This window comes from Protopterus annectens, chromosome 5.part1 (assembly GCF_019279795.1).
Source record: "Protopterus annectens isolate FY-2018-M chromosome 5.part1, PAN1.0, whole genome shotgun sequence".
Lineage (NCBI taxonomy): Eukaryota > Metazoa > Chordata > Ceratodontiformes > Protopteridae > Protopterus > Protopterus annectens.
The window spans coordinates 696081292-696103322 of NC_056736.1; the positions used below are offsets into that span (position 1 = coordinate 696081292).

Below are 22031 nucleotides of genomic sequence, written 5' to 3' on the forward strand. Positions count from 1 at the left end.
CTGAAGGAAGAACTTGAGTAGAGAGAGGTCCAGAATTGGTCTTCAAGGACTGTCTTTTCTTGGGGCTAGGAAAATCCTGGAGTAGAAACCTCTTCTGTTTTCAGCCAGTGGCTGTTTCGATGGTGCCTTGAGTCATCAAGGTTTCTAATACTGGCTGCAATAGGTGCAGCTGCTGTTTTGGAGGTTGTGGGATACCCCTTCTCTTTGGAGGCATAAGCTAGGTCATACTATACCCATTTTGTATTATTGAAAGGACCCATTTGTCTGAGGTGATGGATGTCCACATTTGAAAATAGTGAGAGAGATGCACTGAGAGAGGGAGAGAGGGAGGCGTTGGGGGTTTTAAGGTTGGCAGGTAACCAGCCACTACCTGCCCTGTCTTGAAAGGGTGGCCTCTGGCTAGAGGCAGAGGAAGCTCTGGTAGGAGTGGGTTGCTTCCTGGTTGTTTTTCTGAGTCTTGTGGGAGCAGCAGGACGAGAGTGCTTTATAATAAATTGTGTTTTTGCTGGGTAATTCTTCTGAAATTTAGGAATAGGAGAGACCAGCAGATGTTTTAAATCCTGCATCTCTTTCCCCTTTTGTTGTAGTGACTTAAATAAATCAGCCACTTTTGTACCAAACAGAGCTGTATTGTCCAGAGGGGCATCAAGAAGCTTAGCTCTAAACTCATCTGGTAGAGGTTGGAGGCGTAGCCAGGAATACCTTCTTAAAGCAAATGCTGATGCTGCTGACCTGACTGTGGCCTCAGCAGCATCATAACTGCACTTTCTGGAGTGCCTAGTAACCTGGGAGGTGAGAGCAAGAAGGGAAGACAGCGAAGCTTTGGCAGCAAAATCTGGTGAATCAGACAATTCCTTAGAGACTGTCTCAGAAGGAATAAAGCATATTTAGCCACGTGTGTCTGGTATTTAGTAGCCCTGAAGGCCAGAGTAACAGAAGTGTAAATTTTCTTACACAGACGTTCCATGGTTTTGCTGTCTTTGTCAATTGGGAGAATGGTGGTGGTAGGCAATAGTTTAGAGGCCTTATCCGTGGAAATGGAAACGGTGGCAGGGTCTGCTGGAGGACACTTAATAAAAAACTTAGCAGTCTCAGGGACTTTGTAAAATCTATCAGGTCTACGTGGAGCAGAGGGTTGTGAGTCAGGGTTCAAGGATGCTGAAGAGAAGGCATCCAGGAAAGAAGGCAGAATTGGAGGAACAGCAGTAGGAGCTGAGGAATCCATTTGAATGAGGTCATAATACCTTTTTCGAACCTCAGTAATTTCAGATGATTCCCACTTAAAATGTTCCTTCATTTTGGTAATGGTTTCCCCAAAGGTCAAATACTCAGCTGGGGAGTCAGGGTCAATGGATTCTTCCTCTGGGGAGCTGAATCCCAAGGGAGAAGGAAGCTGAGAGGTATAAGAGAGTTTCTTCAGATGAAGAATCAGAAACGTCCTCCTCTTCCCTCAGAGAGAGGTTTGATGTTTGAGGCCTTGGACTCAGTATAGGAGGGGGGATGGTGGAAGTCTCTGTAGTGGTAGGCTGAAAGGCCATGAAAGCATTAAACAAGCTTTGGCAGAAAGCCTGCCAGTCGGGCAAGCTTTCAGGAGTAGGTGAAATGTGTTTTCATTTTTCCTTCCTTTTAAGATGCCTGGCTGGAGTCTGAAGGGAGGAATGCCTGGAATCAGGTGACTGTAAGGAACCGGAGAGATCTGACAGACCTACCAAAATCACTGGTTACCCCCAGCATCAGAAACTGACAGTGGGAAAAGCCTCTACAGATGTGCCCTCTGCTCATGATTGTGCAGCTTCCATGCAGGTACCTGCTGTATCTGAGGTGGTGGAGCCCGAATCCTCAACCAAGCCGATGTCTGCCACAGGCTGAGGGTCAGACGAAAGAGGCGTAGTGGTAGTGGTAGGCCTGATAGTCTTGGCTTTCTTTTTTGGCGGTTCGGTAGGTACATTGGTGGAACCTTCCATACCTAAGGCTTATTGTTTTAAATGTTGGTTTTCCAGATAAAGATTGAGCATGTGCAGATGGCTGCACAAAGTTTTGGGTACAAGCACCTGGTAAATGGAGCAGGCCTTGCAGTTGTGCGACTGACCTAAACAAAAAAGACACTGATTGTGGGCATCCTTGTGGGGTATCTGACAGCCATGTTTACACTTGCCCTTTCCGGAAGACATGAGCAAGCACTAGAATAAAGAGAAAAATGACTGAAAAGGTTCCGAATGGGGAAGTTATCTGATTTCTTTGAGTTCTGACGACTGGGCTGGCAGGAATACCTGACGTTCGACTGGCGGCTGAGAAGTTCTGAGGGCTGGTGCATGCAGACGTCGCTTTTATGGCCCACATTCCACTAGCCACTTCAGACATCCCACGCACCATACAGTGACTGAAAACTTGTATACTGGCTGGACATTTGAGGAGCAAGATCAGTAATCCCATATGTGATGAATACCGCAACGTGTGAATAGAAGGACATCATGATAATAATAGAGGAAGGACATACATACTTTAGTTGATAAGTCGATGTTATACTTGTTAATTTAAGAGGCTGGTAGCTTAAGTTAGAGTTGGCAAGAAAGTGAGTACAGATGAAAAGAGTCAGTGGACAGCTACATTGCGTTCTGGTGGTGTACGAGGTGCCGTTTACAAATGTATGCAGCAAGAAAATTAGCAGAGAAATGCAAACAACTTTCTGACATACAGAACTTTAGGACACAGGGGAATATTGCATCTGCAGGGCTTTGGGACCTTAATATGCTCTTTAGTGTTTGCTGTCTTATTCTGGAAAAAAATGCAGGACATCTAACAAGTTGTTTGTGCTCGTGTGTTTCAATCTTTGGTCCTAAGAAAAGTAGAAAGGAGGGAGAAGTGTGAGGTACGTATGCTGGAAGTAAAAAAGGAAAAAAAATGCAGTCTTGAGGAGGAGCAGTGTAGGGGAGGGGAGGAGGTAGCAGAAGAATAAGGGTAGAGTAGAGTCCAGAGAAAGGTGGGGGGGGACTAAAACAGTAGATTTTGTGGAAGCAATAGAATGCAGAGGAGGAATACAACTAGATTACTTTTTAAAATAATAGCATGTAAGTTGAAGCAAATTTGCATTATACTAGTTGCAAAATATTATTACCAAGGTTAACTTAGTTGCAGTTCAGAGGGAAAAAAAAACAAACACAAATAAACAAAGCAGCGTATGAAATGCATTCAATATAAACTGTGTGGTACAGAGTGGCTATAAACCTGGCATACATCCATATACTGTCAAGATAAAGCTACTTTTGCAAGTCTATGACAGTACTAGTAACCAGCAGAATTGCAAGTTGCACCTTTTTCATCAGCATATAAGCAACATATCAAAGGCTATTAGATAAGAATTGTGTGGTAGAGAGTGGCTAAATTCTTGGCAAACATCTGTAAACTATCAAGAAGAAACTACCGTTGCTAGTCTATGACAGCACTAGTAAACAGTGAGCTGTTGTTAGAAGCCATTCCGTATGTTAAGATGTTAAATTTAAGGTAAAAAATAACACTCCAATTGCCAGTGTACTTATCCAGAGTATGCACAGCTAGTCACAACCAATATTAAATGTGCAGTGCTGCTCGGTAATTAGACCATTGCTGTAAGTAGCTCTTACAGAGATACTTAGGTTGAGATTGAATGTATAAAATTATACCTCCAGTTAGTGCAAATATTACTTAAATGGAACAGCCGTACACCAGCGGAAGCAGCTATTGATATGGTGGAGAAGGACTGAAGGCAAAGAAGATGGCACCAATGCCAAACACGATGTTTTAAATGGCGCAGGGCATGATGGGAGTAAGGAAATGGTGTAAGTGTCCAGTCTTAAGAGTTCAGAATGCTAAAGAGAATGAAAGAACCACAGAAAAAATGGAGGAAATATGACCTGATCTGAGGTTTGGACAAACGAAAAAAACAATCAGTAAGTATGCCCTTGATACAGGAGCTATAGATCAGAGAAAGCAGAAAGATTCATTACCTATCAGGACAGAACACAGTAATAAAAGAGGAAGGGGAGACATAACTAGTTGATACGTAAATGTTATACTTGCTGATTAAGGATGGCACAGTGGCGCAGCAGTAGCATTGTTGCCTCACAACATAGGTTCTCTAGTTTGATTCTTGTCTGGAGTGCCTTCTGTGCGGAGTATGCATGTCCTCCCTGTATTTGTGTGGGTTTCCTCTGGGTGCCCCGGTTACCTCCTACATCACAAAAACATGCATCTGGAGCATTTCTCCCTGGGCCTCCACTGAAAATTGGCTTTGTTCCAAGTCAGACTTTCATGTTAAATAAATAATTTGAGAGAATGGTAGCATAAGTTGGCAGATTTTATGGTGAAAACAGAAAAGGAAATAGAGTTGGCAAGAGAGTGAGTATAGACGAAAAGAGTCAGTGGACAACTAGATTGCATTTTGGTGGTGTACAAGGTGGCATTTACAAAAGTATACAGCAGGAGTATTGGCAGAGAAATGCAAACAACTTTCTGAAATGCAGAACTGTAGCACAGGGGGATATTGCCTATGCAGGGCTTTGGGACCTTAATAGGCTCTTAAGTGTTTGCTGTCTTGTCCAGGAAAAAAAAATGTAGGATGTCTAACAAGTTGTTTTTGCTCATGGGTTTCGCACTTTGGTCAGAACTTTAGCACAGGGGATATTGTGTCTGCTGGGCTTCAAGACCTTAATAGGCTCTTTAGTGTTTGCTGTCTTGTCCAGGAAAAAAATGTAGGACACCTAACAAACTGTTTGTGCTCACGAGTTTCACTTTTTTGTCAAAAGTTTATCACAGGCGATATTGTATCCACAGGGCTTTGGGACCTTAATAAGCTCTTTAGTGTTTGCTGTCTTGTCCTAGAAAAATAATGTAGGACATCTAACAAGTTGTTTGTGCTCGTGGGTTTCACTTTTTGTTCAGGACTTTAGCATAGGGGATATTGCGTTTGCAGGGCTTCGAGACCTTAGTAGGCTCTTTAGTGTTTGCTGTGTTGTCCAGGGAGAAAAAATGTAGGATGTCTAACAGGTTGTTTGTGCTCACGGGTTTCACTCTTTGGTCCTTCAGTCAGTGCAAATATTGTTAAATTGGAATGGCCCTACACCAGCAGAAGTCACTATTGATACAGTGGACAGGGACAGAAGGCAAAGAAGAGGCTACTCATCCATGTGAAACAATGGCTCATTCTAATGTTATTAAAGCGTAACTTGGACAATTGAATGGTAAACCAAAAAATCATACCTGGTCTGGTGCCTGTGTCTCTGGTGGACAGGGGCAGTCAGCAAATCATATCATTAATCAACAATCACCCCCTATGTAAACATTTAAAACATACAACTTGTGGGACACATTGGGTTGCATGGCTAAGCTTATAACAGTCCTAGTGGTGATTAGCCTAGTGTACACATATACACCTATGAACCTATGTGTGGGATTTGACCCCCCCCCCACCTCCTGGGAAACAATCGTGTGTATGTAGACAAAGGGGTTAGAAGGGGGAAGCTATTGTGTTAAACGGACAAACACATCCACATACAGAGAACTCTGACATAACAACAGAAAACAAATGCATTTTTGATGCTGTGAGGTACCTGTAGAAACTGGTTTATACAATGCTGTCGACTACACAGAGTAGAATCCCACCACAAACTCTGGTGTGGCTTTTACATTTATTATCCGTGGGAAGCAGCCTACTTTACTTTTTGAGAGCATTTAGCATTACGAATGGTATTTATGCTGCTTCAGGGTGGGTTTCAGACAGGGCCTACCTGACTTTGCAGGTGTGCTTGGCAGGTGCACTTTACTAACTAATTAGGGACAGTATGTACACTCATTGTTTTACAACTGGTTTAAGGGCTGAGTATGCCCATGAAGACTTGCATGCTTCCTCATTTGCATATTCAGTACAGAGGAATATGCAAGACTTCTTTTGGAATATTGTTGGATCCCAGCTGACCATCATATGGCTATAGCTGCTTTCCCATGGTTCCAGTCCTTCTTCTGATGGTACCTGATAGCAGGGATTGTAACTGGAGATATGGGCATCTGGCTAGTACTCCCTCTAAGCCCCAAGCTAAGACCATTGTTGTTGTTAGAGAGAGGGGCAGAGGACATAACCGGCAGCCAGAGGCATCACATATGCTGGTGGCAGGGCTTTTCTAGGCCCTACACATCATGCTAATGTTCTCTTCAGTAGGACTGTCAGGCAGTGAGTTGTGGATGCTCTGTGGATATCCCTGGCCATGTCTAAGGTGGCCACACATCCTCATCCTACACATGTCCAGCCTGGTGATCTCTCTGAGTCTGAGATACCTCCAGGGCTCAACAAGAAATCTACCCTCATCAGGGCACACTTTCTTCTCAGGATGGACATGCCCACCCTCACTGCCATCTCTGTAAAGCACTGAGCCGCTATTCAAATCGAGGCTGCCTGGGCTGTAATAGGAGCTTCATCCTTCTATACCACCAAAACTGGCTTCTTTTGGAATCATGGCCTTCTTACATGTGGGGGAAAAGTTTGGGACAGCACCTTGTCATTTGCATATATTTTTTCAAAGCTTGCCATACTGCAAAGCTTCTTCTTCTTGCTATTTATTTATTTGTTTGTTTATATTTGTTTGCCAGGATAGTGCACTGGCCAGTACTGACCAATGTCAGGCTCAATCCAGGTGTCATACAAAACATTTCACAAACAAAAAATACAGATATGTAAGCAATAACACAGTAGTTTAGACATTTGTTGTGTCTTTCAGCTTTTCCCGGTTAGGGGTCGCCACAGCGGAAATCCGGTCCGCTAATGATTGGCAGTAGATTTTTACATGCTGAGTTGCCAGCCCTGACGCACAACCTTCAACGAAGGTATGCCCATTCACGCACGTCTCCACACAGAAGATGCTTTAGCTGAGAATCGAACTGGACAATGTCTTACTGTGAGGCAACAACGCTACCGCAGCACCACCACAGCAGTTTAGACTAATTACATAAAAAAATGTGTATATATATTCTAGTGTACAAGCCCAGTGCAATGCACAATGAAGCAGAGTGTACAATATATACATTAGTGTCCAAAGTGCGTCAATCTTCACTGAATCTTGAGAGAGAAGAAAAGACTTGGAAAGGAGAGAGGTTAGGTGACCTGTCCTGTGTTGAAGCAGGAGCATTTGACTTGGATGAAGAAGTGCTTTTGAGTTGCATTCTGAATTTGGAATAAGTGTTTATGTCCTTAATGTTGATGGAGAGAGCTTGCCAAAGAGTAGGTGCCTGAGAGGAAAAGCATGTGCAGTGCTGGGGAGTTTGGTTCTAGGGGTAATGAGTGTTAGTCTTGATTGTGAGTAGTGTGGAGTTAGAGTAGTTAGAGTAGTTAGTAGGTTATATCTTTATTTATGGGTAGCCATCTGGCTTTTTCAAGGGTTACAGTGATGGTCACAGAGAGGTGAGTCTGTAAAGAATCAACAGATGCTGTTGAAGATAGCCTGGAATGGGGCAGTGTCAGTGTTTTTCTTGGAGACAGAAGCAAAAATTGGAAGCCCATATTCAAGCTGAGAAAGGAAAACTTCATTACCAGTGGCTGCCTGGCTGGTTTGGATAGGAAAGGGGAGATCTTTTTGGCCCAGAAGAGGGGAGTATTTGTTTTGGCTCTCACTTTGTCTATGTGGAAATGGAAGTTTATTGACTGACCAAACCAGGATCCTTGTATTTTGAAGGTGAATGTTTTCTGTATGGAATGGCTATATACGTCAAAGATAGCTAAAGAGTTAGGTACTTGGAGAATTTTCTGTGGCATTCCAGAAAGCATAATTTTGGTATTAGTGATGTTGAAAAAGTAGTTTATGGTTTATGAGCCATTGGTGGAGCCCATGAAAGCCTGGCTGGAGCTGGCATTGAATTTTGGTGAGTGACCTGACGGGTAAATTACCATGTCATCAGTATACAGGATAAGTGGACAATGTAGGAGCTCACAGAAATGAGTGGACAATGTAGGAGGTCACAGAAAAGTCAGTTAATGAGTATGGACAAGGGGGGCCAAGAATGAAGTAAACTTTTAGTAATAGGTGCAGATTCTGACTGAGAGGATCAATCCTATTTTAACTCTGAAGTGTCTGTCAGTGACTAAGTTTTTTTTTTCTTTTTATTCATTTATTTAACATTTGTTAATCAGGAAAGTCCGACTTGGAATGAAGCCAATTTTCAGTGGAGGCCCAGGGAGACAAGCTCCAGATGCATGTCTTTGTAATGTGGGAGGAAACTGGAGCACCCTGAGGAAACCCACACGAATGCAGGGAGGGCATGCAGACTCCGCACAGAAGGCACCCCAGCCAAGAATCAAACCGGAGAACCTCTTGCTGTGAGGTGACATTGTTACCGCTACACCACTGCGCCATTTTTGAACACGGAGTGGCATCTGTATTGATACTAATTTCAATTAGTGTGTTTTGGAGAATGAAGTGGTCAAATGAGATCAAATGCCTTTGTCAGGTCTATAAATACAGCACCTGTAAGGACGCCAGTAGCAGAGTTTAGCAGGATGATATCAGTTAGGGACCATGTTGTTTGGTGAGAAAGTGGTACTGCTGGATATAGAGGGAGAGGTGAATGTAGATTATTTTTTCAAGGAATTTGCCCAGAATTTAGAGGATGGGTTTTAGAACTGACAGGTATCTTTTGGGTTGATTTGCTTTGGGTTGTTTAATTAGAGCAGTTTTCCTAACCTGTGGTATAATGTCTTGTGTGAGACAGATTATATTTGTGGGTGAGAGGGAGACATAGATGCTGTCTGCAGTGATATATGAACCAGGAGTTCATGTCATCAGATCCAAGGGGGGTGTTAGTGGAAATAGTTTCAAGTAGTATAGAGACTTCCTTGGGATGTATGCATTTGAAGTGGAAGAGGGGGGTGACCCTGTTGCGTGAACTCGTGAACTTTTGGTTTACGTTCCATGAGGGCATGCATCACATTTTCTCTTTTGGCCTGGAAATAGTTATTTAAAATGCTTGATGAGTGAACCCTAAACCATAAAAGCTTGCTTTGTTTCTAAGTTTCTTAATATCCTGAAAGACTTTCAGCTTTTTATTTCATCCAATAATCTGTAAGCCATTTGGTCCCAGACAGCTGATATTTATTTATGTTCATTTAACTGGGGTGTTAATACTGATAATATCTAAAATGACTGCTGTTCAGAATGTCAGCATTTCAGAATGTAGACACTCAGAAGGGCACTCAGAATATAAACTGTTCAGAATGTCAGCAGTTAAGAAAGTTGACAGAGGAAAGTGGGTTTTTATGAGTAGTAAACTGTTTCTGCAAATGTTGTCAGGTTAGGATAAGGGTAAGGGAATAGTTTTAGTATTGTGCATGTTTGTTGGTGTATGTTTTTTTGTCTGAACCTGTCTTATTTATTTATTGTTTTACATTTGTTTACCTGGTAGTGTCCGACTGGGCCAGGGTCCTGTTTTCAGTGGAGATCCTGGGAGAAAAGCTTCAAGACAAGTATTAGACAATAACAAAATTATAAGCAAGTTACATACATGATAGTGTAAATACATTTTCAATGAGCATAGAAAATATAATTACAAGATAATAATACTCTCTTTTTTTTGTAGGAAGTACAAATAGGAATATTTATTTATTTATTTATTTTTACATTTGTTAACCAGGTTAGTATGTTTGGGTTCTTAGAAGCCTTTTTTCAGCAGAGACCTGAGGAGAAAAGCTTCCAAAAGAAGTTTTAAGTAAACAAATAGTAAGAACAAAGATAAACACAGATCACATTTTAAGTATACATACTTCTGAAGTAATTACATAACATGCAATAAAGGGATATACAGAAAAGATAGAAATACAATGCAATACATATATGGAATTTTCCACGTAGTATGGCAAGAAACTAAGCAGAAATATTGTAAGACTAAGGTCAGTACATTGCTGAACCAAGGTACTAGGCATGAAGTAAGTAAATATACAGATAAAGTTGTGTGAACTTTGGAAGTTAATAAATAAATTAAAGAACAGTAATAAGGGATTATGGGAATTGAGTGTAACATGAGCTAACTAGTATGGAATATGACGGAAAAAAATGTGTAGGTAGTAGTAAGAGAGAGAGCTAGAAGTGATACAGTTAAGTTAGGTTATCCCTGAATGTTTCTTGGGTATTAGTTAAGGGCATGAACATATCCAATTTGATAGGAAAAAAGATTTAAGCTGTTTCCTGAAGGCATTTTTGTCTTTAAGTAGTCTAAGGGCTAAAGGGAGTGTGTTCCAATTATTTGCAACTGAGTGACAATAGAGTATTTTCCCAAAGGATTTGTTTGGCTTATGAACTTCAAGAAAGTATTGATTAGTACTTCTTAGTGGGCGTTGAGGAGTATAAAGTGTCAGAGAATTTGCAAGAGATGGGTAGGATGTAGGATTTAGTATATTGTGGGCTATAAGGAGTTGGGATTGGGCAGTAAGTTGGAAAATTCAGGCCAGTGTAAAGCCTTTAATGAGAGGCAGTGATGGGATTTGTAAGGTTGATTTGCAGCAAAGTTGGCTACTTTGTTATATGTGGTTTCTAGTTTGGATATTAGGTTACTCTGTAGATGGGTAAGAATAGGTGAAGCATAGAGTAGGGATGGTAGAAGCAGGGATTGGGCAAGGGATGGCCTGGATGCACAGGGAAGAACGTTTTTGTGACGGTAAAGCAGACCTAGTTTTTGGTGTTTTTTTTATTGAGTTATGAATGTGATGGTCGAATTTAAGTTCATCATCAATTATTGCTCCAAGGAGTTTTGTTTGGGTGTCAAATATAATATAAAGTAAGGTATCACATGAGAGTTCGAGTAACATCGGTGAAGTATAAGGATGGGACTTATGTGATGTTAGTATGGGGGTCAGTCAGGTTAGAGAGGTTATCCTGGGTGAGTGCAGGAGCATAGCCAGTGAAGTATAACAATAGGACTTATGTGATGTTAGTATGTGGGTCAGTAACATCGGTGAAGTATAAGGATGGGACTTATGTGATGTTAGTATGGGGGTCAGTAACAGCAGTGAATTATAAGAATGGGACTTGCACGATGTTAGTATGGCAGTCAGTAACAGCAGTGAATTATAAGAATGGGACTTACATGATGCTAGTATGGGGGTCAGTAACAGGGGTGACGTATAAGAATGGGACTTATGCGATGTTAGTATGGTGGTCAGTCAGGTTAGAGAGGTTACCCTGGGTGAGTGCAGGAGCATAGCCAGTGAAGTATAAGAATAGGACTTATGCAATGTTAATATGTGGGTCAGTAACATCAGTAAAGTATAAGACTGGGACTTATGCAATGTTAGTATGTGGGTCAGTAACATCGGTGAAGTATAAGAATGTGACATGCAATGTTTATATGGGAGTAAGTAACATCGGTGAAGTATAAGGATGGGACTTATGTGATGTTGGTATGGGGGTCAGTCAGGTTAGAGAGGTTATCCTGGGTGAGTGCAGGAGAATAGCAAGTGAAGTATAAGAATAAAACTTATGTGATGTTAGTACGAGGGTCAGTCAGGTTAGAGGGGTTATGCTGGGTGAGTGCAGGAGAACAGACAATGAAGTATAAGCATGGGACTTATGTGATGTTAGTACGGGGGTCAGTAACAGCGGTGAAGTATAAGGATAGGACTTACGTGATGTTAGTATGCAGGTAAGTAACACTGGAGAAATATAAGGATAGGACTTATGCAATGTTAGTACGGGGGTCAGTCAGGTTAGACGGGTTATCCTAGGTGATTGCAGGAGCACAGACAGTGAAGTATAAGAATGCGACTTATGCGATGTTAGTATGGGGGTCAATAACATCGGTGAACTATAAGACTGGGACTTATGCAATGTTAGTATGGGGGTCAGTCAGGTTAGGGGGGTTATTCTAGGAGAGTGTAGGAGGACAGACAGTGAAGTATAAGAATGTGGCTTATGTGATGTTAGTATGGGGGTCAATAACATCGGTGAACTATAAGAATGGGCCTTATGCAATGTTAGTATGTGGGTTGATCAGGTTAGAGGGGTTAGCCTGGGAGAGTGCAGCTGCATAGGCAGTGAAGTATAAGACTGGGACGTATGCAATGTTAGTATGGGTGTCAGTCAGGTTAGAGGGGTTATCCTAGGTGAATGCAGGAGCATAGACAGTGAAGTATAGGGTCTATATTATAACATCGAAGTTCAAAAACTTTGAATGTTATAATATTGAACCCTTTAGTGTGAAAGCTGAGAATAGCAAAGCCTCGGAACATCAAATTTTACCTAGGGTAATATTTCTGTGGTCCATGGCTTTGCAATTTACAGCAGTGTGGTGCGATGGTTATGTACTGGGTTTAGGGAAGTGAGCGAACAGAGGATACAGATTGGGCTCAGGTAAGTGTGGTGCGATGGTTACGGACTGGGTTAAGTTAAGTGAGCGAACAGACTGGGTTAAGGTGAGTGTGCGGTAGTTAGGGACTTTAGGGTTAGGGCGCGGGTGAGGTGAGTGTGCGGTAGTGACAGACTTTAGGGTTAGGGGTAGGTTAAGTGAGTTAGGGTTAGGGCGCGGGTCAGGTAAATGTGCGATTGTGTGGATGTGAGGGTTAGAGTGAGTTAGGGTAAGGGAGCGGGTAAGGTGAGTGTGCGATAGTTAGGGACCTTAGGGTTAGGGTTGGGTTAAGGTAAGTGGGTAGCTAGTGGTGTATGTCTGGTTTTGTGTAGGGTTTCGTGAAGTGTATGTGTGTGGATTATTTATTTTGGTGTGTTTGAGTTGTGTGTTTGTTTGTCGGAACAGCAAATTTTTTCCCTGGGAAAAAATTAGCTATTCTGACTGTTCGGTTTTCTGGTGTTTCGATTGAATGGGGTCGATATTATAACATTCAATGTTTTTAGACTTTGATGTTATAATATAGACCTGAAGTATAAGGATAGGACTTATGAGATGTTAGTATGGGGGTTGATCAGGTTAGAGGGGTCAGCCTGGGTGAGTGCAGGAGCAGAGCCAGTAATTAGTAAGGAGTTCTTTTAGGAGTAATTAGAATTTGCGATTCTCTGGGTTATTAAATATTTGCTGGGGGAGCAGATTCCAGGATTTGGATATTTTATTTGAATAGAGATTGTCACAATTGATGTTCGAGATTTATACACTGTAATCCCTCAAGACATCAGGCGTAATTGGGTCAGGTATTATTTGTTGGAGAAACAAGTGGATGGTCCCACTATCGAGTTGATTGATTATTTGTTGGACTTGGTGCTCAGTAACAACTATTTTATTTTTAATAAAGAATTTTATTTACAAAAAACTGGCGTTGCCATGGGCTCTCCCTGTGGTGCCACCTTTGCTAATACTGTGATGGCATAATGGGAGAAAAATTTTCTGTTCAGGGACGTAACCTTCCAACACAGGCTGGTCTGGTACACCCATTATTTGGATGATATTTTTATCATTTGGAAAGGTGACAAGCCCATGGCATCAGCCTTGTTGAGCATATCACAACATTTACCAATTTTCTGGAGTTCACTTGGGATTTCCAAAATGATAAAATAGCTTACTTGGACATTGAACTTATTAATGATAGATCTAATGGGAGATTTCTTTCTAAGATTTTTAGGAAATCTACCTATTCCAATGCCTTCCTACACTACACCAGTTCCCACCCCTTTTATCAGAAAAGGGTGGTTGTCAAGGGTCATCTTGTTAGGGCAGCCAGAATGGTGTCCCTTGATTCTGAGTTCCAGGTTGAGTGTAACCTTTTGCAGGATATGTTTACCAAGAGGGGTTACCCAAAGGGACCTGTTAACAAGTTGATTGGTGAGGTGTATACGAAAAGGAATGATGGGTTCTTTAGACCACTTCTGTTTGGGGCCCAGGGTGGACATCAACGACATGTAGGGGAGACATTACGGGCCCAGGGTTGACATCAACGACATGTAGGTGAGACATTACGGGCCCAGGGTGGACATCAATGACATGTAGGGGAGACATTACGGGCCCAGGGTGGACATCAACGACAGGTAGGTGAGACATTACCACATTTTTCTGGTTGTATTGTCAGCCAATCAGGGGAGGATCCTTTGATTCCTCATGAGGGGCATACCATCCCAGTCACTTCAACTACTTTAGCTGATGTCTCAGTGAATGTGAGGTCCCCACGATCACAGTTGGGTGTCGGTATTAATCTTGGGTTTATTACTACCTTTTCATTGGATGCACCCCTAATTAGATCCATTTTAATTAAGAATTGGTGCTTCTTACATGAGGAATATGACCATTAGAGATAGAGTGGGGGATGAGCCCAAGGTGGTTTTAGGAAGGGCTGGAATTCGAAAGCAATAGTGGAAGGTTGTATGTCCCTCCACCATTCCCCTCATCCTGGTATGTTTAAATGTGGATGTTGCCATTTTTGTAAACATATTAAAACTGCTAATACCTTCATGGTACGTAACCAACGTTATTCTGTCAAAGAAAGGTTTAATTGTGATTCAAATGGGGTTGTTTGCTTGGGTACTTGCCAAAACTGTCCAAAATTTTATATTGGTAGGACAGAGAGACCCCTGAAAAATAGGATCTATGAACATGTGTATAGTATTGGGAAATTGAATTTAAATAATGCCCTGGCTAGGCATGTGAAAATTAACCCTACCCATGAATTTTTGTTTATGGCTATAGATAAGGTTGGCTTGGATGATAGGAGGCGCAATTATCGTTGAAACTTAATAAGAAAGAATTAGCCTGGCAGCTTAGACTTAACGCACATGTCCCCCCCCCCCCCCGGGACTCAATGATAGTCTATCCATTAAAAGTATTCTCAAGCTGAAATCTTTGGCTAGGTAATATGGGGCCCCCGTTTAATCGTGCATATTGTTCATTATATTGTATTGTACTGTGTGAATGTATGTATGTTTGTATGGACAAAGTGTGATACACATATATATATATATATATATATATATATATATATATATATATATATATATATATAATTTTGTGCACATAATTTTTTCCTGTGTTGGTTTTTTTACAAATTTTTCATATCCGATGGTGCTTTGGCAATGTATTTTTTGTTTTTTGCATATTATGTTTTTATATATAAATGTATTTAAATTTTTTATACAAATTTGTGTATTAAGCTTTAAATGTGGGTGGATTGTAGACTCATATTTGATGATGTCATTCATGGTTGCCTATTTAAGTGATTTGTTCGTTTAAATATTTTGTCTGAAGAAGTTTGCTAAATTAAGTAAATGAAAGTGCTAACTTTACCTCACTTGTGGCTTGGAGTTGTTTGTTTTCTTCATTTGGGGATTTGCAAGACAGCCTGGGATGTCGTCTGGTCCCATAGAGGCTGTGTTTTCTGCTTTGGACAGACTTTAATGACTTGCTCTTCATATATGTTGGGTGGGAGGGGGGGTTGGGAGAAGGTTTGTTGTAAGTTAGGAAGGGATAAGTGAGTAAAACTTTCACCAAACCTATCCCAATAGTAGGCTTGCTATCTCTGTGGGGTTGGTTTGTGCGATACAGTTGGCCACTAGTTCTACTCATGGTTGGGTCCTACTCTTTAGGTTACACACATAGCTATAAAAGGCCTTATGGTTATCCTTGGCTGTACTTGCTAAGTTTCCCTCAAAGGAGCCCTTGGAGGATTTGACAAGTTGTCTTATTTGCCTGTTGAGGCTGAGGAGGGTGCTTTTCCATTGCTGGGGCCTTGCCTTTTCTTTGTTGGGCAGCAACCTTTTGCATATATTGTAAAGTTTCTTGATGCTGGATGTCCACCATGGCAACTTGTTTTTACTTGGGGCTTTGGCTTTGATTCTTTCTAGTATGGCCAAGTTTATACACTAATGCAAGTGATTGTACAAGGCTTTAGTGTAAACTTCGGCATGCTTTTCACTTCCTGCTTGGGGTGGGGCTTGTAATGCATTTTTACCTTCACCTAGGAGGGTATAGTTTGCCTTGGTGAAGTTTTTTAGCCCAATTTCACCCTTTGTGAGGTTTGGTTTTAGTGCCAGCTCGAAGATGACTGATTTATGGTCAGTTTTAACTAATGAGGGTCCGACAGTTGCGGCAATGCATCTGTTTGACATGTTGGTGAGGACCAAATCTACAATGTTCAGTCCTCTTGTTGGGGTATGGATAGTTTGTTCCAGGCATTTGAATTAACAAAGTCAAGGAACTTTTGTGCTAGCGAATTAGGGTTAACATGGGTTTCCCATTTGATGGTGGGATAACTGAAATCCCCAAAAAAACAACGTATTCGGTAAAATTTGGATTGTCTCCAGTTTAGTCAAGTAGGCTTTGTGGGTATGGTGACACATTGAGGGGGATATATAACTGGCAATGACTTCAATGGGGGTCTTGCCCACTGTAACCTGGACCTGGAGTAACTCCATGGAGTCGTCCAGTCTAACTAGACAGGAGATGAATTGATCTCTAATATAGTTTGAAACAATGCCTCCTTTGGTTTTCACACATTCATTTTGCAGTCTAAAGGTGTGGAAGGCATTGTAGCCTTGCAAGGCTGGGGTACTCTCTGAGGCCTTGAACCAGGTTTCTGTGACTGCACAGACATCTGCATCTTCTAGTGATAGAAGTCCTTCCAGGGAGTGCAGCTTTTGGTTTACGCTCCTAGCATTTAGCAGCATGACCCTTATTTTATTCTGATTGGTTAATTTCATGTTGTCAATGTTATTTTTGCCTACAAAAGACACTATGGGGGAGGCCAGAGCCTTTGCTAGCAGCCAAAAGCCTAGAGGTGCCAGTTGCAAACCGTCTCTGGCAAAGCAGCGAGGTTTGCCGACTATGGCTTCCCAGGCTGACAGCAACTGGATCCACTTTGAATGACACCAAAAACTGATCCAATTATTGAAATCAATCATTTTTTATTTATACTGTGGTATCATTCTAGGTGAGGCTAGAATGCTCCCCAAGGTTAGGGACATACCTGACTAGGACAAATACTCAGAGAGCTCAACCATGTCAGTCTTCATATAGTCCAGTGAGGTATGTCTCAGGTCATTCACACTAACATGAATTATGAAATTCATAATGGTACCTGTTGCTGAGAGACCTGAGTGCATGTGTGAGCTGACGAATCCTGGCACTGGACAGGCAGCTGACCGTGACTTTCTCCTTGTCCACCCTGGTGAGTGGGACATCTATGTGTCTCATTATTGAGTTTCCAATGACATGAAAATTTGGTTTTTGAGTGTTACGCCTTACTGGCTTGGTGGGTGAGATACCGTATGTGTCATGGGTGCTGTGGGGACTGTGTTATTTGTAGCAGTCTTGTGTTTTGGAGGTCTCTGGTATTTCAGTAAGTTTTTTGAGAGAACGTCCACGTATGTGAATTTACGTGTTTGATGCATACTATGTGTATAAGTAGTGGTTTGTGTATGAGTAGTGGTACTATGAGCATATGTAGTGGTGGGTGAGTTGACAACCTTCTCTGTTACTGTTTTGAGTGAGAGAGGGTATAGATTCTAGATTCTAGGTGTAAATACATCTCTCGCACCTTTTACTAGAGTATGTTATTAGCAGAGGGTCATCTGTGCACATGAGGCAATTGCTACACTGCCTCAAGAGAGCAAATTCAACAAGTTTGGCAGGAGAAACAAGGGTAGCCCAACTGTCCGTTATGCTAGGTTGAAGACTGTTGTCACCCCCTTTCTAAGCTAGTATAGTCCAGTTTTCAGGTTAAGTGCTGAAATCAGGGCTGTGTTACAAATCTCTGTTTGCCCATACCTTACTTGGATAGAAGGAAGTTTCTCTGTTCACCTGTGAGAGAGGGGAGCTTTGAGCAGTCTATCTGTCCCTGGAGGAGTGATTTCAGCCCAGAAATTAGTAGTTTGTTGGCCATTTTGGGCTAATTTTTATCCCTTTCATTTCCCTGCTATAAATACCGCATTTGCCCAGTTTTGCATGCCAGGCAGCGCCGGTTAGCTATGGTTAACTGTTCCCGGCTCCACAAAGTCTCCTCTTCAATTTTTCCCTTAGAACTAGACAAACTTTCAACTAACGCACTCAAGCCATTCATTTCTCAGCCCAGCACTTGCTCAAAACTCATAGCAAGCACTTATAAACACTAGCACTAGACCCTCCTATACTGTACAGAAGGACAAGGCTCTCTATTCAACCTTGCCAGCCATTCAGTAAAACAGTTCACTGTACCTATCCAGGCATGTCCAAAGGGCAGTTTCAGGCATACTCTCCAGTCCAACTGGTGAATCTGGGCATTTTGAGGCAATGTTAAAACTGCCTCATGTACACAGACAACCCTCTCCTCCTACCACCAAACACTAATACATGTGAGAAATGCAATTATACAGCCAAACTGGAGGCTAAGCTCTCTTATCCCAAGGCTGGATCAGACAGTCAAGAGGAGAAGGAAAATACTTGCATCACACCAGCAGTCTCACATAAACCCATTAAACCAGCACCGGCAAAAAACACACATAAATACACGAAAACATACTCAGAGGCTCTAAATAAAAATCTGCAAAAGCAACATAAACCTCCAATGCAGACATCCAAGCAACATCCACCCCCCCAACACAAATCATGAAACACATACTTCACAAAACCAGTGTGCCATGCAATCACAGCCATTAAGGCAAAATAACATACCCAACATACTAATAATAGGTGACTCTATAATCAGGCACATAGGCTGAATAAGGAGAAGGTTACTGTTAGCTGCCTGTCGGGTGCCAGGATCCGCCACATAACACAAGCACTCAGGTCACTCCAGAACAAGTACAAATATGACTCTGTCATTGTCCATGTTGGTGTGAATGACCTGAGCCATACCTCCCTGGACTACATGAAAAGAGATATGGAAGAGCTCTCTGATCTTGTAGCCCAGGCTGGTATGACCCTGACCCTGAGTAGCATCCTGCCCTCACCAAGAATGATACCACAGTATAAAGAAAAAAATGATCAATTTCAACAATTGGCTAAGTTTATCGTGTCGTTCAAAGGGGATCCAGTGTCTGTCCACCTGGGATGACATGCTCTACAAGCCACGCTGGTTTGCTAGAGACGGCTTGCACCTGTCACCCTTAGGCCTTCGAATACTGGCCAAGGCTCTTGCCACCCCCATAGTGCCTTTTTAGGCAAGGCTCAAAAGACAAACCCACTGCCATAAATAGCACAAGTAACAAAAAACTGAGGGTAATGCTACTTAATGCCAGAAGTCTAAACCTCAAAATGCACGCACTCGAGGTACTCCTCAGTATGGAAAAAATGAATATATGTGCAGTAACAGAAACCTGGTTTAAGGCTCCAGAGAGCACCCCAGCACTACCAGGCTACAACTCATACCATACATTTTGGCCACAGAACCCAGAATGAAATACAAAAGGCGGGGGGCGTATCCATATTCATCAAGGTTACTCACACCTCCAGGTTAGTAGCACAGCATGATGCTTCAGAGATCATCCACGTTCAATTAACAATGGGCAAAACTGCAATTCAAATTGTAGCTTGCTACAGATTACCCACCATGTCCCAGGACCCCCATTCCGCATTTCTGAAAACACTGGGAAATATAAAGGTCCTACAAAACACCCTAATATTGGGTGATTTCAATTACCCAAACATTGATTGGGAGAACTACTCAAGTACTAACTCCCTTGCCCAACATTTCCTAGAATTTATAAACTCAAACGCCCTGGATCAACTGGTCAACACTCCCACTAGAGGTGACAACATATTGGACCTGGTCATCACCAACATGGGCGATCAGTGCTCCAGACCAGATGTCAACCTCTCACTGGTTAGATCTGACCATAAACAAATCACTTTGGATATCTACATTCCGCCCCCACCCCCGGACAAGGAAACCACCGTGAAAAACTTTTCAAAAGCAAACTTCACGTTACTTAAGACTGAGATGGAAAGCTTCATAGCCCCCATGCTAAAGGATAACATTGTCCAAGCTGCAAAATCCTTTACTAATGCATTCTACGGGCACCTACAAGAATGCATGGATCGTGCTATCCCAAGCAAAACCAAGACTCTAAGAAAAGGAAACCAGTCTGGTGGACTCCTGCCATAAACCAGCTATACAATAGGAGGAAACTAGTACAGAAAAGAGTAAAATCCCAAGAAGGGAAGATATCCCTGATCAGTATCAGAAAAAAACTACGATCCCTCATAAAACCATCCAAGGCGAGTTTCAAAATAAAAATTGCCAAGGACTCCAAAGATAACCACAAGGCATTCTTTAGCTTTGTCAAGAATCTAAGTGGCAATGCTCAGATCTGCTCTGAGTTAGTGCAGAATGGTACAAAATACACAGAACTGACCGATATTGCCAACATCCTGGCAGACTGGTTCAGCACAAACTTCACCCGCCTCTCACCCCCAAAAGGGCCCATAACCATACCAAAAGAATGTAGAGTTCCTGAAATCACAGACACTCAGGTGAAAACTGCCCTCTCCAAAGCCAAAAATACAGCATCAATGGGACTGGACGGTGTCCCAGGCTGGGTCCTACACGAACTCAAAGATGAACTAACCCCTCATCTAAACACACTGTTCAAACTCAGCCTCTCCACAGGTTCCGTACCCATAGATTGGCGCACAGCAACAGTTATTCTGCTCCACAAAGGTGGAGCCACAAAAGACCCTGGGAACTATCGCCCTATAAGCCTGACTAGCTTGGTCTGCAAGGCTATGGAGCGCAGTGCTGCACGAAGTGTAACAAGCATAAACCTGCTCAAATGCAGGGCCTAAATACGAGAAGCTAAAACTTGAAAAAAATTAAAAAGATTCTAAAGGACCAATGAAGATGCTTATTCCAAGCCATAGACTGACCTTCCACTACTAGTTAGGTCCCAATCAGCAGGTGGGACCCTTCCAATCCAAGATGGCCTGGAAAAAGTGCTCAGAATAAACTAACCACTGTTTATCACAGCAGAAAAATAGCAGTGAGACATAAAAAAACGTTTAAAACAACAGAAAATCGGCAAGGAGGCTCTAAAGAAGGTTTTAAACAGTTAACTGATCAGTGATTTAAAAAGTGCTTGGCAAGAAAACCAGAGCAAGCAGAATAGATAGCTTAAAAACAGTTAGAAATCCCAGTAAATACTTAACACACAGTGAAACTAACAAAAAACTTTGTAAACAATGAAAACAACAATAAAATTTGATTTAACAGGCACAGTAAAGCACACAATTTCAGTACAACAGTGTAGTTTAGTACATAGTATATAAATAAATACAGTATAAAAGTAGGCGGCAGGCAATAAAAAAGTGCAGTAAATAGTATAAATAAGCAAAAAAAAACCAGGCGACTTATCTTTTTTTTTTTTTGAAACTCAGAAGCCACTAATCATCTAATATCTCAGCTCGAAGTTGTGGCTGGAAGCTCACCTCAGTTCAGCTCGCTGGTGCTCAAATGCAGGACCCAAATACCAGAAGCTAAAATCTTGAAGGAAATTTTAAAAAGTTTAAAAAGGACCAATGAGGATGCTTATTCCAAGCCCTCGACCATCCTCTCTTTAATAGTCAGGTCCCAATCAGCACAATTCCCTCATGAAAAGTGCATATAGGCCCTTTACAAACCAAGATGGCCTGCAAAACATGCTCAGAACAAACAAACCACTGGAAATAGTCTTAGAAGCAGCACGCCTGGATCTGGACTATGCTACAGCTACTAGCTACACTAGTGTCAGCAGAAAGCACTAGAGTATATTTGAAACAGCAGAAAAATAGCAACAAGACAGTGATATTGATAGGCTGATATTATGAAGTGTTGGTAGTTTGAATTTCTGCATTTTGAACCATCAGTATCTTGATATATATTCATCTGATAGGTATCTGAATGAAGATGACACTTTCTTTGTTGAATCAGATTCTGTATAAAGCTGGATTGTCAGCATTGATGCAATGTTCCCATGAGGTGCCATCCCCAAACTGTACAATTTTATAAAAGAAGGGAAACTATGTATACATATGTTTTGCAGTCTTAAGATTCGATCTGACGTACCTTTGTGAAATTTACATATCTTCTCTGTTTTCATGGGTTGTTTTTTCCCTTTCCAAAAGCATACTAGCTGATTTTT

General features: G+C 41.8%; 1 protein-coding gene across 1 annotated transcript in view; it reads right to left on the bottom strand.

Moving 5' to 3' along the window:
* TRPC4 (transient receptor potential cation channel subfamily C member 4) overlaps positions 1 to 22031 on the bottom strand; it is a 1584344-nt gene that overhangs the window by 968455 nt on the left and 593858 nt on the right. The window lies entirely within an intron of this gene.